A 21,154-nucleotide genomic window follows, 5' to 3' on the forward strand; every position below is an offset into this window, starting at 1 on the left:
AGTCAGTGACTTGGAAATTTTCTTGTATCCTACTCCTGACTTGTACTTTTCAATAACCCTATCAGGGAGTTGCTTGGAGCATTCTTTTGACTTCATGGTGTAGTTTTTGCCAGACCCCTGACTCACAAGCAGGTGGACCTTCCCGACACAGGTGTATTTTTACCACAATGAATGAAAGCACCTTGACTGTACACAGGTCTCCAAAAACAAATCTCCATGTAACTAATTATGTGTTTTCTAAAAGCAATTGGCTACACCAGTGATGATTTGGTGTGCCATTGTTAAAGAGGGGTGAACAATTATGCAATAAAATATTTTGTTTTGAATTTGCAATTTCTTTCTATCTCTTTACAGAGATCCGTTTTCGCTTTGACATGAAAGAGTCTTTTTCTATTGATTAGTGTCAAAAAAGCCAAATTAAAACTTTTTATAGGCATGATATATATTTATAGAAAGTAATTTGAATTAAATAAGTTGTGCAAAGGGAGAGCAAAACAAAAAGTGAAAAGAATGGTGAGGCAGTGGCAGTGAGGATGAAGCTGTTCCTCACACATGAGTGTGTGTCTTCAGGATGTACTTCCTCCTTGATGGAAGCATTGAGAAGAAATCATATCCTGAGTGGTGAAGGTCCATAACAACGTCTTTGTGAGGCTTCAACTTTTGAAGATGATTTCGGTACTGAAGAGGCTAGTGCCCGTGATGCTGCTGAGTTTGGAATTTACTGCAGCTTTTTTGAGATCCTGTGCAGTAGCCTGTCCATAAATGAGAAAGGGTTTGACTTGTACAGTGGACTATTCTGAAGCTGTCCTGTTGCTTGATGTTACAGGTGGAGTCTCTGCTGTTTGGACCACAGTGTTACTCACGAGCAGTGTCATTCTCAGTATGCTACTGGCTGGGTTCTTCATCTCCAGGTACATCCAGAAGTAAGTCCAGATGAACGTTCAAGTTCGGTTTTATTGTTGTTTCAATTGTATACATTTATACCATGAAATGAAACAACGTTCCCTGGACCAGGGTATACAAAACAGTGCATATAACACACACACAGCACATAAAACAACATTACTAAATAAAATAACAAATAATTAAATATATTCTGTAAGATTAACATTGATCATAAGGTGCATTAACAACACTTCATAAGTGATGAGATCTGGGTGGTTTCAGGGAGTTCAGTAGTGGGGAAGAAGCTGTTTCCCATCCTCACAGTCCTTCTCATAATGCTACGGTTCCTCCTGCCTGATGGTGGGGATTGGAGGGGGCAAAGATGGTCAAAGAGGTTGTGAGACGGATGGGAAGGATCTTTGACAATCCTAAGGGTCCTGGTTAACATCTTTCCAATTGCTGTACCAGACAGTAATGCAGGTGGTCAGGATACTCTTGATGGCACTCCTGCTAAAAATTGGTTAGAATTGAGGGAGAAGGTAGCCTCAAACACCTCAATCTGTGAAATCCTGGCTGAGGAATATTCAGCTTCTATTCAAACCCTACCCTCTGTTGTCTGCCTGTGGGTGACTGCTTCGATCGGGTCTGCATCTGTTCCTGTCCATCTCCCTTACTGACTGGGAGCCAACAAACATTCACGTTCATTGTTACATCCTACATGCTGGTGGTATACAGTGCCTATAAAAAGTATTCACCCGTCCTTGGAAGTTTTCATGTTATATTGTTTTACAACATTGAATCACAGTAGATTTAATTTGGCTTTATTTGACACTGATTGACAGAAAGACTCTCACATGTCAGAGTGAAAACAGACCTCTACTAAGTGATCGAAATTAATTACAAATGTAAAACACAAAATAAGTGATTGCATAAGAATTCACGCTCTTCATGTCAGTATTTAGCAGATGGACCTTTGGCAACATTGATAGCCTTGAGTCCGTGTGGATAGGTTTCTTCCAGCTTTGCACATTTGGACGCTCTGATTTTTCCCCATTCTTCTTTAAAAAACTACTCAAGCTCCATCAGATTGCATGGGGATCATGAGTGAAAATCCCTTTTCTAGTCCGGCCACTAACTCTCAAGTGGATAGGTTTCTTCCAGCTTTGCACATTTGGACGCTCTGATTTTTCCCCATTCTTCTTTAAAAAACTACTCAAGCTCCGTCAGATTGCATGGGGATTATGAGTGAAAATCCCTTTTCTAGTCCGGCCACTAACTCTCAAGTGGAACGAGGTCTGGACTCTGACTTGACATTACATTTGTTGTTTTTAAGCCATTCCTGTGTGGCTTTGGCTTTATGCTTGGGGTCATTGTCTTGCTGGAAAACAAATCTTCTCCCAAGTCCCAGTTCTCCTGGGAAATAAGGATTTTCCTGTATTTTGCTGCATTCATTTTACCCTCTACCTTCACAAGCCTTGCAGGGCTTGCTGCAGTGAAGCATCCCCTCAGCATGTTGCAGCCACCACCATGTTTCATGGTAGGGTTGGTGATTTCTGATGTTCAGTTTTGGGGTTATGTCAAACATAGCATTTAGTCTAATGGCCACCAAGCTCACTTTTGCTTTCAATCTACCATAGAACCTTTTTCCAGCTGACTTCAGAGACTCCCACATGCCTTCTGGCCAATGCTAGCTGAGATTTCATGTGAGCTTTTCTCAACAGTAGCTTTCTCTTTACCAACCTCCCATAAAGCTGGGACTGGTGAAGCACCTGGGCAACAGTTGTTGTTTGCGCAGTCTCTCCCATCTCAGCTACTGAAGCTTGCAACTCCTCCAGAGTTGTCACAGGTCTCTTGGTGACCTTCCTCACTAGTCCCCTTCTTGCACAGTCACTCAGGTTTTTGAGGATGGTCTGCTGAGGCAGATTTACAGCTGTACCATATCCTTTACATTTCTTGATGATTAACTTAACTGTTCTCCAAAGAATATTCAGTGACATGGAAATGTTCTTTTATCCATCTTCTTTTATCTTGTGCTTTTCAATAAGCTTGTCACAAAGTTGCTTGGAGTGTTCTTTTGTCTTCATGGAGTAGTTTTTGCCAGGATACTGACTCACCAGCAGTTGGAGCTTCCAGTTAAATGTATGTTTTTACTACAATCAATTGAAACACCCTGACAGCACACAGGTTTCCATTTAACTAATTATGTGACTGCAGAAACTAATTGGCTGCACCAGTGATAATTTGGTGGTCATTATAAAGTGGGGGGGGGGGTGAATATTTATGCAATCAGTTATTTTGTGTTTTATATTTGTAATTTTGTAGAGATCTGTTTTCATCTTGACAATAAAAACAGTATTGATCAGTGTCAAGAAAGACAAATTAAATCCATGTGATTCAATGTTGGAAAACAATGAAACATGAAAACTTATGGGATGGGGGTGTGAATACATTTTAGAGACTGTATACTACAATCAACTGAAATATCTTGACAGTACACAGGTCTCCAAAAACAGATCTCCACTTAACTAATTATGTGACTTTGAAAACCAATAAGCTGGACCAGTCATGATTTGGTGTATCACATTATAGGGGGTGAATACTTATGCAATCAATTATTTTGTGTTTTATATTTGTAATTAATTTAGAACACTTTGTAGAGATCTGTTTTGCATCTTGACATGAAAGAGTCCTTTTCTGTTGCTCAGTCAAAAAGGCAAATTGAATCCATTGTGATTCAATGTTGTAAAACAAGAAAACATGAAAACATCCAAGAGATAGATAGATAGATAGATAGATAGATAGATAGATACTTTATTCATCCCCATGGGGAAATTCAACTTTTTTTTCCAATGTCCCATACACTTGTTGTAGCAAAACTAATTACATACAATACTTAACTCAGTAAAAAAATTATGATATGCATCTAAATCACTATCTCAAAAAGCATTAATAATAGCTTTTGAAAAGTTCTTAAGTCCTGGCAGTTGAATTGTAAAGCCTAATGGCATTGGGGAGTATTGACCTCTTCATCCTGTCTGAGGAGCATTGCATCGATAGTAACCTGTCGCTGAAACTGCTTCTCTGTCTCTGGATGGTGCTATGTAGAGGATGTTCAGAGTTTTCCATAATTGACCGTAGCCTACTCAGCGCCCTTCGCTCAGCTACCGATGTTAAACTCTCCAGTACTTTGCCCACGACAGAGCCCGCCTTCCTTACCAGCTTATTAAGACGTGAGGCGTCCCTCTTCTTAATGCTTCCTCCCCAACATGCCACCACAAAGAAGAGGGCGCTCTCCACAACTGACCTATAGAACATCTTCAGCATCTCACTACAGACATTGAATGACGCCAACCTTCTAAGGAAGTACAGTTGACTCTGTGCCTTCCTGCACAAGGCATCTGTGTTGGCAGTCCAGTCTAGCTTCTCGTCTAACTGTACTCCCAGATACTTGTAGGTCTTAACCTGCTCCACACATTCTCCATTAATGATCACTGGCTCCATATGAGGCCTAGATCTCCTAAAGTCCACCACCATCTCCTTGGTCTTGGTGATATTGAGACGCAGGTAGTTTGAGTTGCACCATATCACAAAGTCCTGTATCAGTTTCCTATACTCCTCCTCCTGTCCATTCCTGACACACCCCACTATAGCCGTGTCATCAGCGAACTTCTGCACATGGCAGGGCTCCGAGTTATATTGGAAGTCTGATGTGTACAGGGTGAACAGGACCGGAGAGAGTACGGTTCCCTGCGGCGCTCCTGTGCTGCTGACCACCGTGTCAGACCTACAGTCTCCCAACCGCACATACTGAGGTCTATCTGTCAAGTAGTCCACTATCCAATCCACCATGTGAGAGTCTACTCCCATCTCCGTTAGTTTGTGCCTTAAGATCTTGGGCTGGATGGTGTTAAAGGCACTAGAGAAGTCAAGGAATGTAATCCTCACAGCACAACTGACTCCATCTAGGTGAGAGAGTGATTTGTGCAGCAAAAGGGGGTGAATAGTTTTTATAGGCACTGTATATGTTATGGCAATTAGCAGCAGCACTGTACATTACAGACATGACAAATTAATTTATTAAGAGACACAGCATGGAACAGGCCTTTCATTCCCAAACCCGAGCTGATCACAGGACAATTTATAATGACCAGTTAAGCTACTAACTGGTACGTCTTTAGAATGTAGGAGGAAACTAGAGCACCCGAAGGAATCCACGTTGTCACGGGGAGGACGTACATGGCGTCTGAATGTTATACGTAACTTACATGATAAAATAAACCAACCTAAACAAAGAGAGCTCCAGATCCAAAAGCACAATGAGGGAGACTGGGAATTCCCTGCCTTCCAGTCAGGTCCTTGTCATCCCGTGGTCACACAGCGCTTGGGTAGTCACACCTTGATCAGTGGTCAAAGAATACGTACACGACACTGGAAGAACTCAGAAGGTCAGGCAGCATCCGTGAGAAAAGTGTAGCCAACGTTTCAGGACTTCATCAGGAATGGGGAGAAAGAGGGGGCCGAAGCCCAGTAATAGAGATAGGGGAGGGGGAAGGGCTAGGGGCGCCAGGTGGAGAATCAATCAGAAGAAGGATAAAGGGGGGAGGGGATAAGCATGAAAGAACTGTAGAGATAAAGGAGCAGAAAGTTGAAAGGGGAGAGAGACAGAGAGAGACCTGGGATAGGGGGAGGGGGAGGGAATTACCGGAAACTGGAGAATTCAATGTTCATACCACCAGGCTGGAGGCTACCCAGATGGTAGATGAGGTGTTGCTCCTCCAACCTGAGTTTGGCCTCATCATGGCAGTAGAGGAGGCCATGTATGGACATATCTAGATGGGAATGAGAGGCAGAGTTGGGTGGCAACCGGGAGGTCCTGTCTATTGTGATGGACGGAGCGGAGGTGCTCGATGACGCGGTCCCCCAATCTGCGTCGGGTCTCGCCGATGTAGAGGAGGCCGCACCGGGAGCACCGGATGCAATAGACGACTCCAGCAGACTTGCAGGTGAAGTGTTGCCTCACCTGGAAGGACTGTCTGGGGCCCGGAATGGTGGTAAGGGGGGAGGTGTGGGGACAGGTGTAGCATTTGTGCTTGCAGGGATAAGTGCCGGGTGGGAGTTCTGTGGGGAGGGATTTGTGGACCAGGTAGTCGCGGAGGGAACGATCCCTGCGAAAAGCTGAGAGGGGAAGGGAGGGAAAGATGTGTTTGGTGGTGGGGTCCTGTTGAAGGTGGCGGAAGTTGCGGAGGATAATGTGTTGGATCCGGAGGCTGGCGGGGTGGTAGGTGAGGACAAGGGGAACCCCGTCCCTGTTGTGGTGACGGGAGGATGGGTTAAGGGCTGAAGTGCGGGAAGTGGAGGAGATGCGGGTGAGGGCATCTTTGATGACGCCAGAAGGGAAACACACTTCAACTCTGCCTCTCATTCCCATCTAGATATGTCCATACATGGCCTCCTCTACTGCCATGATGAGGCCAAACTCAGGTTGGAGGAGCAACACCTCATCTACCATCTGGGTAGCCTCCAGCCTGGTGGTATGAACATTGAATTCTCTAATTTCCAGTAATTCCCTCCCCCACCCCTTCCCCTATCCGAGCTCCCTCTCTGCCTCTCTCCCCTTTCAACTTTCTGCTTCTTTATCTCTACTGTTCTTTCATGCTTATCCCCTCCCCTCCCCCTTTTATCTTTCCTCTGATTGGTTTTCCACCTGGCGCCTCTAGGCCCTACCCCCTCCCCTATCTCTATTACTGGGCTTCGGCCCTCTGTCCCCACCCCCATTCCTGATGAAGGATCTCGGCCCGAAACATTGGCTACTCTTTTCTCATGGATACTGCCTGACCTGCTGAGTTCTTCCAGCGTCGTGTACGTATTCTTTGATCCACAGCATCTGCAGTTGTGTTTTTATGTTTTGATCAGTGGTCAATTGTCAACACCACAGGTGAGGTGTCCAAACGAAGAAGGAAACTATTAAACTTTCAGATATTTCTCTCTCTCTCTGAGTGGAGTAGAGTTAATTGAGGTGATGGGAAGGTGGAAGTGGGGAGGATGAGGGTTGGGAAAAGGGAAGGGAGTGGGTGGGGAAAGTGGGGAGATGGGAAGGAGGAAGGAGGAGGTGGGGCAGAGTGGTGCTGAGGGTATCAAATGGTCTGGATGTCGCAGTGAGGTGAGATTGGGGTGTCGATTTGGCTGACAACAATGCTCTGTAACTCTAGTCCAACCTTCTGCTGTTCCAGGCGGGATGCACGGACCAAGGAGAGAGCCTCGGAGACCCTGGACACGACCGTCAGCTCCACTGCACACTTGACCACACCTCAGGTACAGGTCAGAGTTCAGTCCAGTAAAGGGCAGGACACCGGGAGCACGGCGCTGCGGGGGGGACATTGAGGGGGGATTGCTCACAGATTACTATGGCCTGGGGTTTAGGAGCATGGGTGAGTGAATGAGAGGGAGGGAAGGAGCAAAAGTGAGGGAGTGTGAAAGAGAGATGGAGGGAGTGAAAGGGACGGAGATAAGGTGGCAGAGGTGGAAAGAGAGAAAAAGGAGGAACAAGAGAGGAAATGAATGAAATAGACAAAGATAGGAGACTCGCAGGGAATTGGGAGGAGAGAGTAACTGAGAAGAAATGAGGGAGGGGAGGGGAAAGAACAAGAGGACTGTGCCCACAGCAGGGTTCTAGCCTGTTATTCACTAGCCAGTGTTCAGCGTTTTAATATCTTTGTCCTCAGTATTCAAAGTTTGAAGTAGATTTATTATCAAAGTGCATACATGTCACCACAATCCATCCTGAGATTTATTTTCTTGTGGGCATTCATAATAAAAACTAAAAAACAAAACAGAAGCAATTAAATATCCACACATCATTGATGCAAACAACTAGTGAGCAAAAGCTAACAATCTGGAAATACAAAATAAAAAGTAACAATACACAAATAAGTAATAAATATTGGAGAGCCTGAGTTGTAGAGTCCTTGGAAGTAAATCCAGAAGTTGTGGAATTAGTTTCGTGATGGGGAGTGAGCAGTTCAATGGTGTTTGATGCAGAATTGAGATTTGCTTTTATTTCTGCCCCAGGACACGGAGAGGCAGAGGACGAGACAGATCCCACAGGAAGTTTCACCAGTAACGTCCGTTGGACAGGGGGAGGAGTGTGACCCAGTGTACGCCAACCTGCGGGAGCTGCCCGGTGGTGGGGGCCCTGCTCGCAGTGGGGAGACGATCATATACTCAGAGCTGCAGTTCCGATCAATCGGGCCAGCCTGAGGTGTCACAGCGCTAGTGGGCAGGGGATTCGGGGTGGGGGGGTGTCGAGAGCCTTCTGGTTCTCGGGAAGAAGGCCAATGATATAGGGAACTTTGCAACCAACTACACAGCAGGATCCCACACAGCACTGGGTCCCACAGACCCAGGTTACCACCTACATTCTGATCATGTTCATTCATATTAACAGAAACTAGAGACTCGTTAACTCAGACAAATAAAATCACATTGCTTCTATTCAGGGGTGGGAGGCGCAGGGTGTGCAGTGAGAAGACAGAATCACTCACGCAATGCCGCTCCGGGGTGGGGGGAGCTGTTGAGGGGGTAGTACAACGGGGGTGGTGGTGAAGAGGATGCACCACGTTGTGGAAAGGGTGGGGAGGAGGAAGCACAGTGTTGTGTGAGGGGACTGTGAGGTGAGTGGATCGTGGTGTGAGAGGGACTGTGAGGAGGGAGCCCCATGGTGTGGGAGGGGAGGTGAAGAGAGATCACCGCAATGTGTGAGGGGAGGTGTGGAGTGAGTGCCGCTCTGTGTGAGGGGAGGTGTGGAGTGTGTGCCGCACTGTGTGAGGGGAGGTGTGGAGTGAGTGCCACAGTGTGTGTGGGGAGGTGTGGAGTGAGTGCCGCACTGTGTGAGGGGTGGTGTGGAGTGAGTGCCACACTGTGTGAGGGGAGGTGTGGAGTGAGTGCCACACTGTGTGAGGGGAGGTGTGGAGTGAGTGCCACAGTGTGTGAGGGGAGGTGTGGAGTGAGTGCCACACTGTCTGAGGGGAGGTGTGGAGTGGGTGCCACACTGTGTGAGGGGAGGTGTGGAGTGAGTGCCGCACTGTGTGAGGGGTGGTGTGGAGTGAGTGCCACACTGTGTGAGGGGAGGTGTGGAGTGAGTGCCACACTGTGTGAGGGGAGGTGAGGAGTGAGTACCACACTGTGTGAGGGGAGGTGTGGAGTGAGTGCCGCACTGTGTGAGGGGTGGTGTGGAGTGAGTGCCACACTGTGTGAGGGGAGGTGTGGAGTGAGTGCCGCACTGTGTGAGGGGTGGTGTGGAGTGAGTGCCACACTGTGTGAGGGGAGGTGTGGAGTGAGTGCCACACTGTCTGAGGGGAGGTGTGGAGTGGGTGCCACACTGTGTGAGGGGAGGTGTGGAGTGAGTGCCGCACTGTGTGAGGGGTGGTGTGGAGTGAGTGCCACACTGTGTGAGGGGAGGTGTGGAGTGAGTGCCACACTGTGTGAGGGGAGGTGTGGAGTGAGTGCCACAGTGTGTGAGGGGAGGTGTGGAGTGAGTGCCGCACTGTGTGAGGGGTGGTGTGGAGTGAGTGCCACACTGTGTGAGGGGAGGTGTGGAGTGAGTGCCGCACTGTGTGAGGGGAGGTGTGGAGTGAGTGCCACACTGTGTGAGGGGAGGTGTGGAGTGAGTGCCACACTGTGTGAGGGGTGGTGTGGAGTGAGTGCCACACTGTGTGAGGGGTGGTGTGGAGTGAGTTCCACACTGTGTGAGGGGTGGTGTGGAGTGAGTGCCACACTGTGTGAGGGTGAGGTGTGGAGTGAGTTCCACACTGTGTGAGGGGACGTGTGGAGTGAGTTCCACACTGTGTGAGGGGAGGTGTGGAGTGAGTGCCACTCTGTGTGAGGGGTGGTGTGGAGTGAGTGCCACACTGTGTGAGGGTGAGGTGTGGAGTGAGTTCCACACTGTGTGAGGGGACGTGTGGAGTGAGTTCCACACTGTGTGAGGGGAGGTGTGGAGTGAGTGCCACTCTGTGTGAGGGGTGGTGTGGAGTGAGTGCCACACTGTGTGAGGGTGAGGTGTGGAGTGAGTTCCACACTGTGTGAGGGGACGTGTGGAGTGAGTTCCACACTGTGTGAGGGGAGGTGTGGAGTGAGTGCCACTCTGTGTGAGGGGTGGTGTGGAGTGAGTGCCACACTGTGTGAGGGTGAGGTGTGGAGTGAGTGCCACACTGTGTGAGGGGAGGTGTGGAGTGAGTGCCACACTGTGTGAGGGGAGGTGTGGAGTGAGTTCCACACTGTGTGAGGGGACGTGTGGAGTGAGTTCCACACTGTGTGAGGGGAGGTGTGGAGTGAGTGCCACACTGTGTGAGGGTGAGGTGTGGAGTGAGTGCCACACTGTGTGCGGGGAGGTGTGGAGTGAGTGCCACACTGTGTGAGGGTGAGGTGTGGAGTGAATGCCACACTGTGTGAGGGTGAGGTGTGGAGTGAGTTCCACACTGTGTGAGGGGACGTGTGGAGTGAGTTCCACACTGTGTGAGGGGAGGTGTGGAGTGAGTGCCACACTGTGTGAGGGTGAGGTGTGGAGTGAGTTCCACACTGTGTGAGGGGACGTGTGGAGTGAGTTCCACACTGTGTGAGGGGAGGTGTGGAGTGAGTGCCACACTGTGTGAGGGGACGTGTGGAGTGAGTTCCACACTGTGTGAGGGGAGGTGTGGAGTGAGTGCCGCACTGTGTGAGGGGAGGTGTGGAGTGAGTGCCACACTGTGTGCGGGGAGGTGTGGAGTGAGTGCCACAGTGTGTGAGGAGAGGTGTGGAGTGAGTGCCACAGTGTGTGAGGGGAGGTGTGGTGTGAGTGCCACACTGTGTGAGGGGAGGTGTGGAGTGAGTGCCGCACTGTGTGAGGGGAGGTGTGGTGTGAGTGCCACAGTGTGTGAGGGGAGGTGTGGAGTGAGTGCCACACTGTGTGAGGAGAGGTGTGGAGTGAGTGCCACAGTGTGTGAGGGGAGGTGTGGTGTGAGTGCCACACTGTGTGAGGGGAGGTGTGGAGTGAGTGCCACACTGTGTGAGGGGAGGTGTGGAGTGAGTGCCACACTGTGTGCGGGGAGGTGTGGAGTGAGTGCCACACTGTGTGCGGGGAGGTGTGGAGTGAGTGCCACACTGTGTGAGGGGAGGTGTGGAGTGAGTGCCACACTGTGTGCGGGGAGGTGTGGAGTGAGTGCCACACTGTGTGAGGGGTGGTGTGGAGTGAGTGCCACACTGTGTGAGGGGATGTGAGGAGTGAGTGCCACACTGTGTGAGGGGAGGTGTGGTGTGAGTGCCACACTGTGTGAGGGGAGGTGTGGTGTGAGTGCCACACTGTGTGAGGGGAGGTGTGGAGTGAGTGCCACACTATGTGAGGGGTGGTGTGGAGTGAGTGCCACACTGTGTGAGGTGAGGTGTGGAGTGAGTGCCACACTGTGTGCGGGGAGGTGTGGAGTGAGTGCCACACTGTGTGAGGGGATGTGAGGAGTGAGTGCCACACTGTGTGAGGGGAGGTGTGGTGTGAGTGCCACACTGTGTGAGGGGAGGTGTGGTGTGAGTGCCACACTGTGTGAGGGCAGGTGTGGAGTGAGTGCCACAGTGTGTGAGGGGAGGTGTGGAGTGAGTGCCACACTGTGTGTGAGGGGAGGTGTGGAGTGAGTGCCACACTGTGTGAGGGGAGGTGTGGAGTGAGTGCCACACTGTGTGCGGGGAGGTGTGGAGTGAGTGCCGCACTGTGTGAGGGGAGGTGTGGAGTGAGTGCCACACAGTGTGAGGGGAGGTGTGGAGTGAGTGCCACACTGTGTGAGGGGAGGTGTGGAGTGAGTGCCGCACTGTGTGAGGGGTGGTGTGGAGTGAGTGCCATTCTGTGTGAGGGGAGGTGTGGAGTGAGTGCCGCACTGTGTGAGGGGAGGTGTAGAGTGAGTGCCGCTCTGTGTGAGGGGTGGTGTGTAGTGAGTGCCGCTCTGTGTGAGGGGTGGTGTGGAGTGAGTGCCACACTGTGTGAGGGGAGGTGTGGAGTGAGTGCCACACTGTGTGAGGGGAGGTGTGGAGTGAGTGCCACAGTGTGTGAGGGGAGGTGTGGAGTGAGTGCGACAGTGTGTGAGGGGAGGTGTGGAGTGAGTGCCGCAGTGTGTGAGGGGAGGTGTGGAGTGAGTGCGACAGTGTGTGAGGGGAGGTGTGGAGTGAGTGCCGCACTGTGTGAGGGGAGGGGTGGAGTGAGTGCCGCACTGTGTGAGGGGAGGTGTGGAGTGAGTGCCACACTGTGTGAGGGGAGGTGTGGAGTGAGTGCCGCACTGTGTGAGGGGAGGTGTGGAGTGAGTGCCGCACTGTGTGAGGGGAGGTGTGGAGTGAGTGCCACACTGTGTGAGGGGAGGTGTGGAGTGAGTGCCACACTGTGTCAGGGGTGGTGTGGAGTGAATGCCACAGTGTGTGAGGGGAGGTGTGGAGTGAGTGCCGCACTGTGTGAGGGGTGGTGTGGAGTGAGTGCCGCTCTGTGTGAGGGGTGGTGTGGAGTGAGTGCCACACTGTGTGAGGGGAGGTGTGGAGTGAGTGCCGCACTGTGTCAGGGGTGGTGTGGAGTGAATGCCACAGTGTGTGAGGGGAGGTGTGGAGTGAGTGCCACACTATGTGTGGGGAGGTGTGGAGTGAGTGCCACACTGTGTGAGGGGAGGTGTGGAGTGAGTGCCACAGTGTGTGAGGGGAGGTGTGGAGTGAGTGCCACACTATGTGTGGGGAGGTGTGGAGTGAGTGCCGCTCTGTGTGAGGGGAGGTGTGGAGTGAGTGCCACAGTGTGTGAGGGGAGGTGTGGAGTGAGTGCCACACTGTGTGTGGGGAGGTGTGGAGTGAGTGCCACACTGTGTGAGGGGAGGTGTGGAGTGAGTGCCACACTGTGTGAGGGTGAGGTGTGGAGTGAGTGCCACAGTGTGTGAGGGGAGGTGTGGAGTGAGTGCCACACTGTGTGTGGGGAGGTGTGGAGTGAGTGCCGCACTGTGTGAGGGGAGGTGTGGAGTGAGTGCCACAGTGTGTGAGGGGAGGTGTGGAGTGAGTGCCACACTGTGTGAGGGTGAGGTGTGGAGTGAGTGCCACACTGTGTGAGGGTGAGGTGTGGAGTGAGTGCCGCACTGTGTGAGGGTGAGGTGTGGAGTGAGTGCCACACTGTGTGAGGGGAGGTGTGGAGTGAGTGCCACACTGTGTGAGGGTGAGGTGTGGAGTGAGTGCCACAGTGTGTGAGGGGAGGTGTGGAGTGAGTGCCACACTGTGTGTGGGGAGGTGTGGAGTGAGTGCCGCACTGTGTGAGGGGAGGTGTGGAGTGAGTGCCACAGTGTGTGAGGGGAGGTGTGGAGTGAGTGCCACACTGTGTGAGGGTGAGGTGTGGAGTGAGTGCCACACTGTGTGAGGGTGAGGTGTGGAGTGAGTGCCACACTGTGTGAGGGTGAGGTGTGGAGTGAGTGCCGCACTGTGTGAGGGGAGGTGTGGAGTGAGTGCCACACTGTGTGTGGGGAGGTGTGGAGTGAGTGCCGCACTGTGTGAGGGGAGGTGTGGAGTGAGTGCCACAGTGTGTGAGGGGAGGTGTGGAGTGAGTGCCACACTGTGTGAGGGTGAGGTGTGGAGTGAGTGCCACACTGTGTGAGGGGTGGTGTGGAGTGAGTGCCACACTGTGTGAGGGGTGGTGTGGGGTGAGTGCCACACTGTGTGAGGGGAGGTGTGGAGTGAGTGCCACAGTGTGTGAGGGGAGGTGTGGAGTGAGTGCCACACTGTGTGAGGGTGAGGTGTGGAGTGAGTGCCACACTGTGTGAGGGGAGGTGTGGAGTGAGTGCCACAGTGTGTGAGGGGAGGTGTGGAGTGAGTGCCACACTGTGTGAGGGGAGGTGTGGAGTGAATGCCACAGTGTGTGAGGGGAGGTGTGGAGTGAGTGCCGCACTGTGTGAGGGGAGGTGTGGAGTGAGTGCCACACTGTGTGAGGGTGAGGTGTGGAGTGAGTGCCACAGTGTGTGAGGGGAGGTGTGGAGTGAGTGCCACACTGTGTGAGGGGAGGTGTGGAGTGAATGCCGCACTGTGTGAGGGGAGGTGTGGAGTGAGTGCCGCACTGTGTGAGGGGAGGTGTGGAGTGAATGCCACACTGTGTGAGGGGAGGTGTGGAGTGAGTGCCGCACTGTGTGAGGGGAGGTGTGGAGTGAGTGCCACACTGTGTGAGGGGAGGTGTGGAGTGAGTGCCACACTGTGTGAGGGGAGGTGTGGAGTGAGTGCCGCACTGTGTCAGGGGTGGTGTGGAGTGAGTGCCACACTGTGTGAGGGGAGGTGTGGAGTGAGTGCCACAGTGTGTGAGGGGAGGTGTGGAGTGAGTGCCACACTATGTGAAGGGAGGTGTGGAGTGAGTGCCACACTGTGTGAGGGGAGGTGTGGAGTGAGTGCCACACTGTGTGAGGAGAGGTGTGGAGTGAGTGCCACACTGTGTGAGGGTGAGGTGTGGAGTGAGTGTCGCTCTGTATTAGGGGAGGTATGGAGTGAGTGCCACAGTGTGTGAGGGGAGGTGTGGAGTGAGTGCCACACTGTGTGAGGGGAGGTGTGGAGTGAGTGCCATTCTGTGTGAGGGGAGGTGTGGAGTGAGTGCCACACTGTGTGCGGGGAGGTGTGGAGTGAGTGCCACAGTGTGTGAGGGGAGGTGTGGAGTGAGTGCCACACTGTGTGAGGGGAGGTGTGGAGTGAGTGCCGCACTGTGTGAGGGGAGGTGTGGAGTGAGTGCCACAGTGTGTGAGGGGAGGTGTGGAGTGAGTGCCGCACTGTGTGACGGGAGGTGGGGTGGGGCACCCCACTGTGGGTGGGGCAGTGCTGTGCTGCGGAAGGGGAGGTAGCCATTTCCAGGGGGGCTAGAGATATTCGATGAAGCCACTGTGGGAAGAAGTTGTGGAGCTCAGGAGTGGAACACCCCAGTTTCACCACATTGGAATCAAAATCTGGAGATCTCCCTCTGACCAAGATCAGTGACATTTGGCAGTATAACATCGACAAATAGCAAAGGTTTGACATCCTCATTGAGATCCGTTACGCTGAAAAGGAAATTACCTTCCGGTTTGACTAGCTATTCTCTGATTGAATAAGCAATAGTGAAAAAGACGGTGGTGTTGGCATTGAGGGACACAGAAAGGAAACGAGGTGTTGCACTCCTAACCGAAGAATGAAAGCTGGGCATTTCTAAAACACAATTTGTCAAGCTATCGTTAATGATAGATCATGGAAAAGGGAAAATGAGAAGGGGGCACTGCACTGAGAAAGGGGTGGGGAGGAGGGAGAACCTCGTTGTGGGAAGGGAGGTGAGGAGGGAGAACCACGCTGTGGGAAGGAAGTGAGGAAGGGGAACTGTGCTGTGTGAGGGGAGTTGAGGAGGGAGTATTAACTGTCCGACATGGGTCTCTTTAGAAGCTAACTCCGTTAATAAATTTTTATTATTTCTCTTCTGGGATCCTCACTCCCCTTATCTTTTAGTAAACTAACTGAAAATCTGGCAGTTAAACATACTTTGAGGATCTGGGTACAATTTAGGAAATTCTTTGGTCTATTGAGATTTTCTTTGTCTAGTCCCATTTGTTTTAACTATTTTTTTAAACCTTCAATGACCAATTCAGTTTTTAAAGAATGGGATAGATGCTTTCAGGATTTGTTTGTTGGAGGAATTCTTCTTTCATTTGAGCAAATGTAGCTAAATATAGTTTACCCAAAGATAATTTTTTTCATTATTTACAAATTATAGTCTTTCTGTGTTCATACTCAGTGGTTACGGGATGTTATGTCATGCTTAAGTTTAAGGAAGATCCAATGTTCAGTTTTTGAATCTAGCCAAAACTTTTATACACTGTGGGGACTATTTTTGAGTTATTTTCAAAACCGTTGATTTGTTGTAAAGTACAGATGGTGGCTAATAATATATTTTATTATATGATAAGGGGTTTTCCCCCTTTTTCTTGCTTTTCCTAACAGCTCTGACTTTGGTAGTGGGTTTAGATATTTTTTCTGTATATCAAAATTATTATATTTCAATATTATGATTTAATTTTTATGAATACAATGTTTTGTGATTGTAACTCTATTTTTAATGGAATGTATTTGGTACTATTTTGTATTTTCTTTTGACTTATAATATATATCTTGTACTCTGTATTCACTAATGCAGAAACTAATAAAATATATTGGAAGAGGAGGGAGCATTTCACCTTCTGAGGTAGGTGAGGGAGCTCTGCACGGTGAGAGGTGAGGTGAGAAGGAAGCACTGTGCTGTGGGAGGGGAGGTGAGGAAGGAGAACTGCACTGTGGGAGGAGAGGTAAGGTGCTTTGAAGGAACCTCTGAAAGTTCAACACTGTTGGGAAGAAGGCACTTGGTTCCCTTCAGCCGAGGGGTGGGGGGCTGTGGCCAGTATTCATCCCTCTACTTAGAGATGACTTGGGTCACCCTCGCTGCTGTGGACTGACTAGTGCGTTCCCCACGTGACAACAGTGAGCGGACTTCAAAACCTTTGAGTGAGGGGGTGGGGTGATGTTGGGATAAATTGGAAGGGTTTCCCAGATGGCTGCTGGGTCTCTGTACTGATCTCCGCCTGGTTACCTCCTCATGCTGGAGTCAGAGACAGAGGCAGATTAAACGGGGCTGTGAGGAGGACATAGACCATGTGGGGGTGGGGTGGGGGGTGGGTGCAACGTACAGGGACAGGCTGATTGAATGGGCCCAGATTCTGCAGCTCCAATATCATTTGGGACAGGAAGACAAATATTTTGCTTTGTAAAGTAATGAGACGTTTTGAATACAGACATCCTTTTACCCAGGTTTCGGGAATCAATGTTCAGTTTTAGTCTCCTTGCTGTAGGGAAGAGTGAAGATGAGTTTTGCGAGGACATTGTCAGGACCCAAACAACTGAGTTATGGAGAGAGGATGAACAGGCTGAGATTCAGAGAGCAGGAGAATGAGGTGTGACCTTATGGGGTTGTGTAAAAGTATGAGGGGCACAGGTAGGGTGAATGCACAGTTTAAGGTGAAAAGGGAGAGGTTTATCAGGGACTCAGGGGGCATCTTTTTCAGCTAGAGGCTAATCCACATATGAAATGAGCTTCCAGAGGAAGTGGTTGAGGCAAAGATGCCTGGACAGGTGCATGGACAGAGGGATATGGGCTAAAGGTCACTTGGATGGTACTCTTTGTTGGCATGGACCAGGTGGGGGGAAGGGCCGGTTTCCGACCTTGTGACTCGATGGAAGTTGTCATAGTTCACTGTGCACAGGTTACTGATGGTTACAACGCAGGTACGCTGGGCATGTGAAGGGAAACACTGCATTGGCACTAATTGTATGGGGGTCCAAGTTCAAGGGCAGAGATATCTTTCCAAAATCATACGTGCTCCTCAAACATTGACCTGGTTCTCCTTGCACAGAAGGTGCCTGGATGGTTGGAATATCGCAGCCAGCTCTGGGCTCCGTGTGAAGGGGAGTCTACTCACGCGGTGGTGGGGGCTCAGACACTGCCTGTGTTCAGTGATAGTACTGATTTGTTGCATATTAATGGAATCGGTGGCCATGGGGTTAGGGGAATGAAGTGACGATCAGGTCATAAATCAGTCATATTCATTGAATAGTGGAACAGAGACGGTCTTGTCCTGATATTACGGGTTATGTGGTTTTCTGCTGCTGTAGTTCACCCATTTCAAGGTTCGGCCTATTATCCACTCAGAGATGTTTTCCTGCACACCACTGTTGTAACTTGTGGTTATTTGAGCTACTGTCGCCTTCCTGTCAGCTGAATCAGTCTGCCCATTCTTCTCCGAGTCTCTCATTAACAAGGCATTTTCCCTCAAAATTGCAGCTCACCAGTTTTTATTTTTTGTTTGTTTGTTTTCACACAACATGCTGTAAACTCTAGAGACCGTTGTACATGAAAATCCCAGGAGATCAGCAGGGTCTGAGGTACTCAAACCACCCTGTCTGGCACCAACAATTATTCCACAGTCAGTCACTTAGATCACATTTCTTCACCACTCTGATGCTTGGTATGAACCTCTTGACCATGTCTGGATGCTTTTAAGCATGAAGTTGCTGTCAGATGACTGGATGTCCCTAATAGAGTAATCACTGAGTGCATGTTCCACAGAGGATTTGTCTAATGTTACATTTATTAAGAGTGGGATTAAAGGTCTATCAGTTTTACATCTCTGAACCGTTTGCCTCTATTGGATTTCCTTCCTCTCCTTGACAATGCAGCTCCCTGTCCCAAATTTTGCCACAAATTGTCCCATCAAAGCTTTGATTTCCTGCAATGTGGCATCTAAGGTTATTGCAGGAGATAAAGAGGTGCAGGAGATAACACAGAAAGTCAAGGTGGGCTGGCTGATGGGGAGAAAGGGGAGGACTAACCAATCTGGTGAGGAAGATGTGATGAATGGTTTGCCACAAAGGGCAGTGTGCAGCCAAGGATTTTCACATCAGAGCCAAAGCAAAAGCTAAAGAAAGCATTTGCTGCCACCTTCATCCAGAAGGGCTGAGCTTGTCTTCCTGCAGTGGGTGATGGACTTCACCCTCCTGCACTGGGCCCCAGCACAATAGACACAAGTCTGGAGTGGGTGATCGACTTCACCCTCCTGCACTGGGCCCCAGCACAATAGACACAAGTCTGGAGTGGGTGATGGACTTCACCCTCCTGCACTGGTCCCCAGCACAATAGACACAAGTCTGGAGTGGGTGATGGAATTCACCCTCCTGCACTGGGCCCCAGCACAATAGACACAAGTCTGGAGTGGGTGATGGACTTCACCCTCCCGCACTGGTCCCCAGCACAATAGACACAAGTCTGGAGTGGGTGATGGACCTCACCCTCCCGCACTGGTCCCCAGCACAATAGACACAAGTCTGGAGTGGGTGATCTACTTCACCCTCCCGCACTGGGCCCCAGCACAATAGACACAAGTCTGGAGTGGGTGATGGACTTCACCCTCCCGCACTGGGCCCCAGCACAATAGACACAAGTCTGGAGTGGGTGATGGACTTCACCCTCCCGCACTGGTCCCCAGCACAATAGGCACAAGTCTGGAGTGGGTGATGGACTTCACCCTCCTGTACTGGGCCCCAGCACAATAGACACAAGTCTGGAGTGGGTGATCGACTTCACCCTCCTGCACTGGGCCCCAGCACAATAGACACAAGTCTGGAGTGGGTGATGGACTTCACCCTCCTGCACTGGGCCCCAGCACAATAGACGCAAGTCTGGAGTGGGTGATGGACTTCACCCTCCTGCACTGGTCCCCAGCACAATAGACGCAAGTCTGGAGTGGGTGATGGACTTCACCCTCCTGCACTGGTCCCCAGCACAATAGACGCAAGTCTGGAGTGGGTGATGGACTTCACCCTCCTGCACTGGTACCCAGCACAATAGACGCAAGTCTGGAGTGGGTGATGGATTTCACCCTCCTGCACTGGTCCCCAGCACAATAGACGCAAGTCTGGAGTGGGTGATGGACTTCACCCTCCTGCACTGGGCCCCAGCACAATAGACGCAAGTCTGGAGTGGGTGATGGACTTCACCCTCCTACACTGGGCCCCAGCACAATAGACACAAGTCTGGAGTGGGTGATGGACTTCACCCTCCTGCACTGGGCCCCAGCACAATAGACACAAGTCTGGAGTGGGTGATGGACTTCACCCTCCTGCACTGGGCCCCAGCACAATAGACACAAGTCTGGAGTGGGTGATCGACTTCACCCCCCTGCACTGGTCCCCAGCACAATAGACACAAGTCTGGAGTGGGTGATGGACTTCACCCTCCTGCACTGGGCCCCAGCACAATAGACACAAGTCTGGAGTGGGTGATGGACTTCACCCTCCTGCACTGGGCCCCAGCACAATAGACACAAGTCTGGAGTGGGTGATGGACTTCACCCTCCTGCACTGGGCCCCAGCACAATAGACACAAGTCTGGAGTGGGTGATCGACTTCACCCTCCTGTACTGGTCCCCAGCACAATAGACACAAGTCTTCGGCCGGTTTAGTTGACTCTACAATATCAACAAGAGATGACATTGGGTACAGGAAAGACCATGGTTCCTGATGTCATTCTGGCAATGGTACTGATGCCCTGTGATCCAGAGCCTGCCACCTCCTTAGCCAGACTGTTCCGGGGCAGCTACGTCACTGGCAACTATCCATCAATCTGCCTGAGTAGATCCTATCCACGCTGAACAGGACACGTCTATCCTGGCCAGTTGCCAGGCAACAAGCTGCTCACAGAAGCTGTTCCTCTAAAGTCACCTCCTCTCCAGATTTCATCACAGCTGGGATCCAAACACAGACAAGAGAACCAAACTCCCAGGGTGAGGTGGCATTCTCTACCCTCAACATCAGAGCCGCATTTGATCAAATGGCACTGGACAGCCATTCATTTTCCACTCTCATTCCCATTGATTCTAATATTGCACAGTTCAGTCAAGCACTGGTCTCAGTTACTTCAGGTCATTCTCCTCATCAGCCCGCAGATTCTATCATACCAAATGAGATCTCAAACAGATTACGGTTTGGAAATTATCTCTGGTTTAGTGGGTTATCGGGAGAGACCTCATTGCGTGTACCTTCAGTTGCTCTGATCAAACCATTCCTGACCACGAAACAGAGCGAAAACAGTTTACAAAGTGGTGGTCACGAGAACAGGTTCACAGAATGACAGCTTCCGATATCATCCGGCATAGATTTGCCTACTTCCACATTCCTCAACTCATGTCTGTTAACCGTTTTGCCAATTTTAATTCCGTTATGGTCAGTTTGTGGCTGTCACCAAGATGGGTGGCATGGTAGACAGTGAGAGCATCTAGATCAGCTGGGAAAGTGGGCAAGGGACTGGCTGATGGAATTTAAATTGGATAAGTATAAAGTGTTGTAGTTTTATCAGTTAAACCAGGGTAGGATTAATGGCAGTCTCAGGGATCTGTTGTAGAATCTAGTTCCCAGAACATGGAGATACAGGTAGACAGGATAGTGAAGAGGGTGATTGGCACACTGGACTTCATCGGTCAGGGCAATGAGTACAGGAGTGGGATGTCATTTTACAGTTGTACAGGATGTTGTTGGGACCACACTTAAATATTGTGTGCAATTCAGGACACTCAGGATGTCGTTAATCTGGAAAGGGTACAGAAAAGATTCACAAGGATGTCACTGGGACTGGAGAGACTGAGTTATAAAGAAAGATGAGAAAGGCTCAAGCTTTTTCTCTTGGAGCTTAGGAGGCTGAGAGCTGACGTGATTG

At 50.5% G+C, this 21,154-nt stretch overlaps 1 pseudogene; it reads left to right on the forward strand.

The window, feature by feature from the left end:
• The window catches only part of LOC140726186 (sialic acid-binding Ig-like lectin 12), a 32,899-nt pseudogene extending 24,757 nt beyond the window's left edge, over positions 1-8,142 (forward strand).
• Positions 8,143-21,154: the final 13,012 nt, after the last annotated feature.

Source organism: Hemitrygon akajei, chromosome 1, assembly GCF_048418815.1.
Source record: "Hemitrygon akajei chromosome 1, sHemAka1.3, whole genome shotgun sequence".
NCBI classification, from domain to species: domain Eukaryota; kingdom Metazoa; phylum Chordata; class Chondrichthyes; order Myliobatiformes; family Dasyatidae; genus Hemitrygon; species Hemitrygon akajei.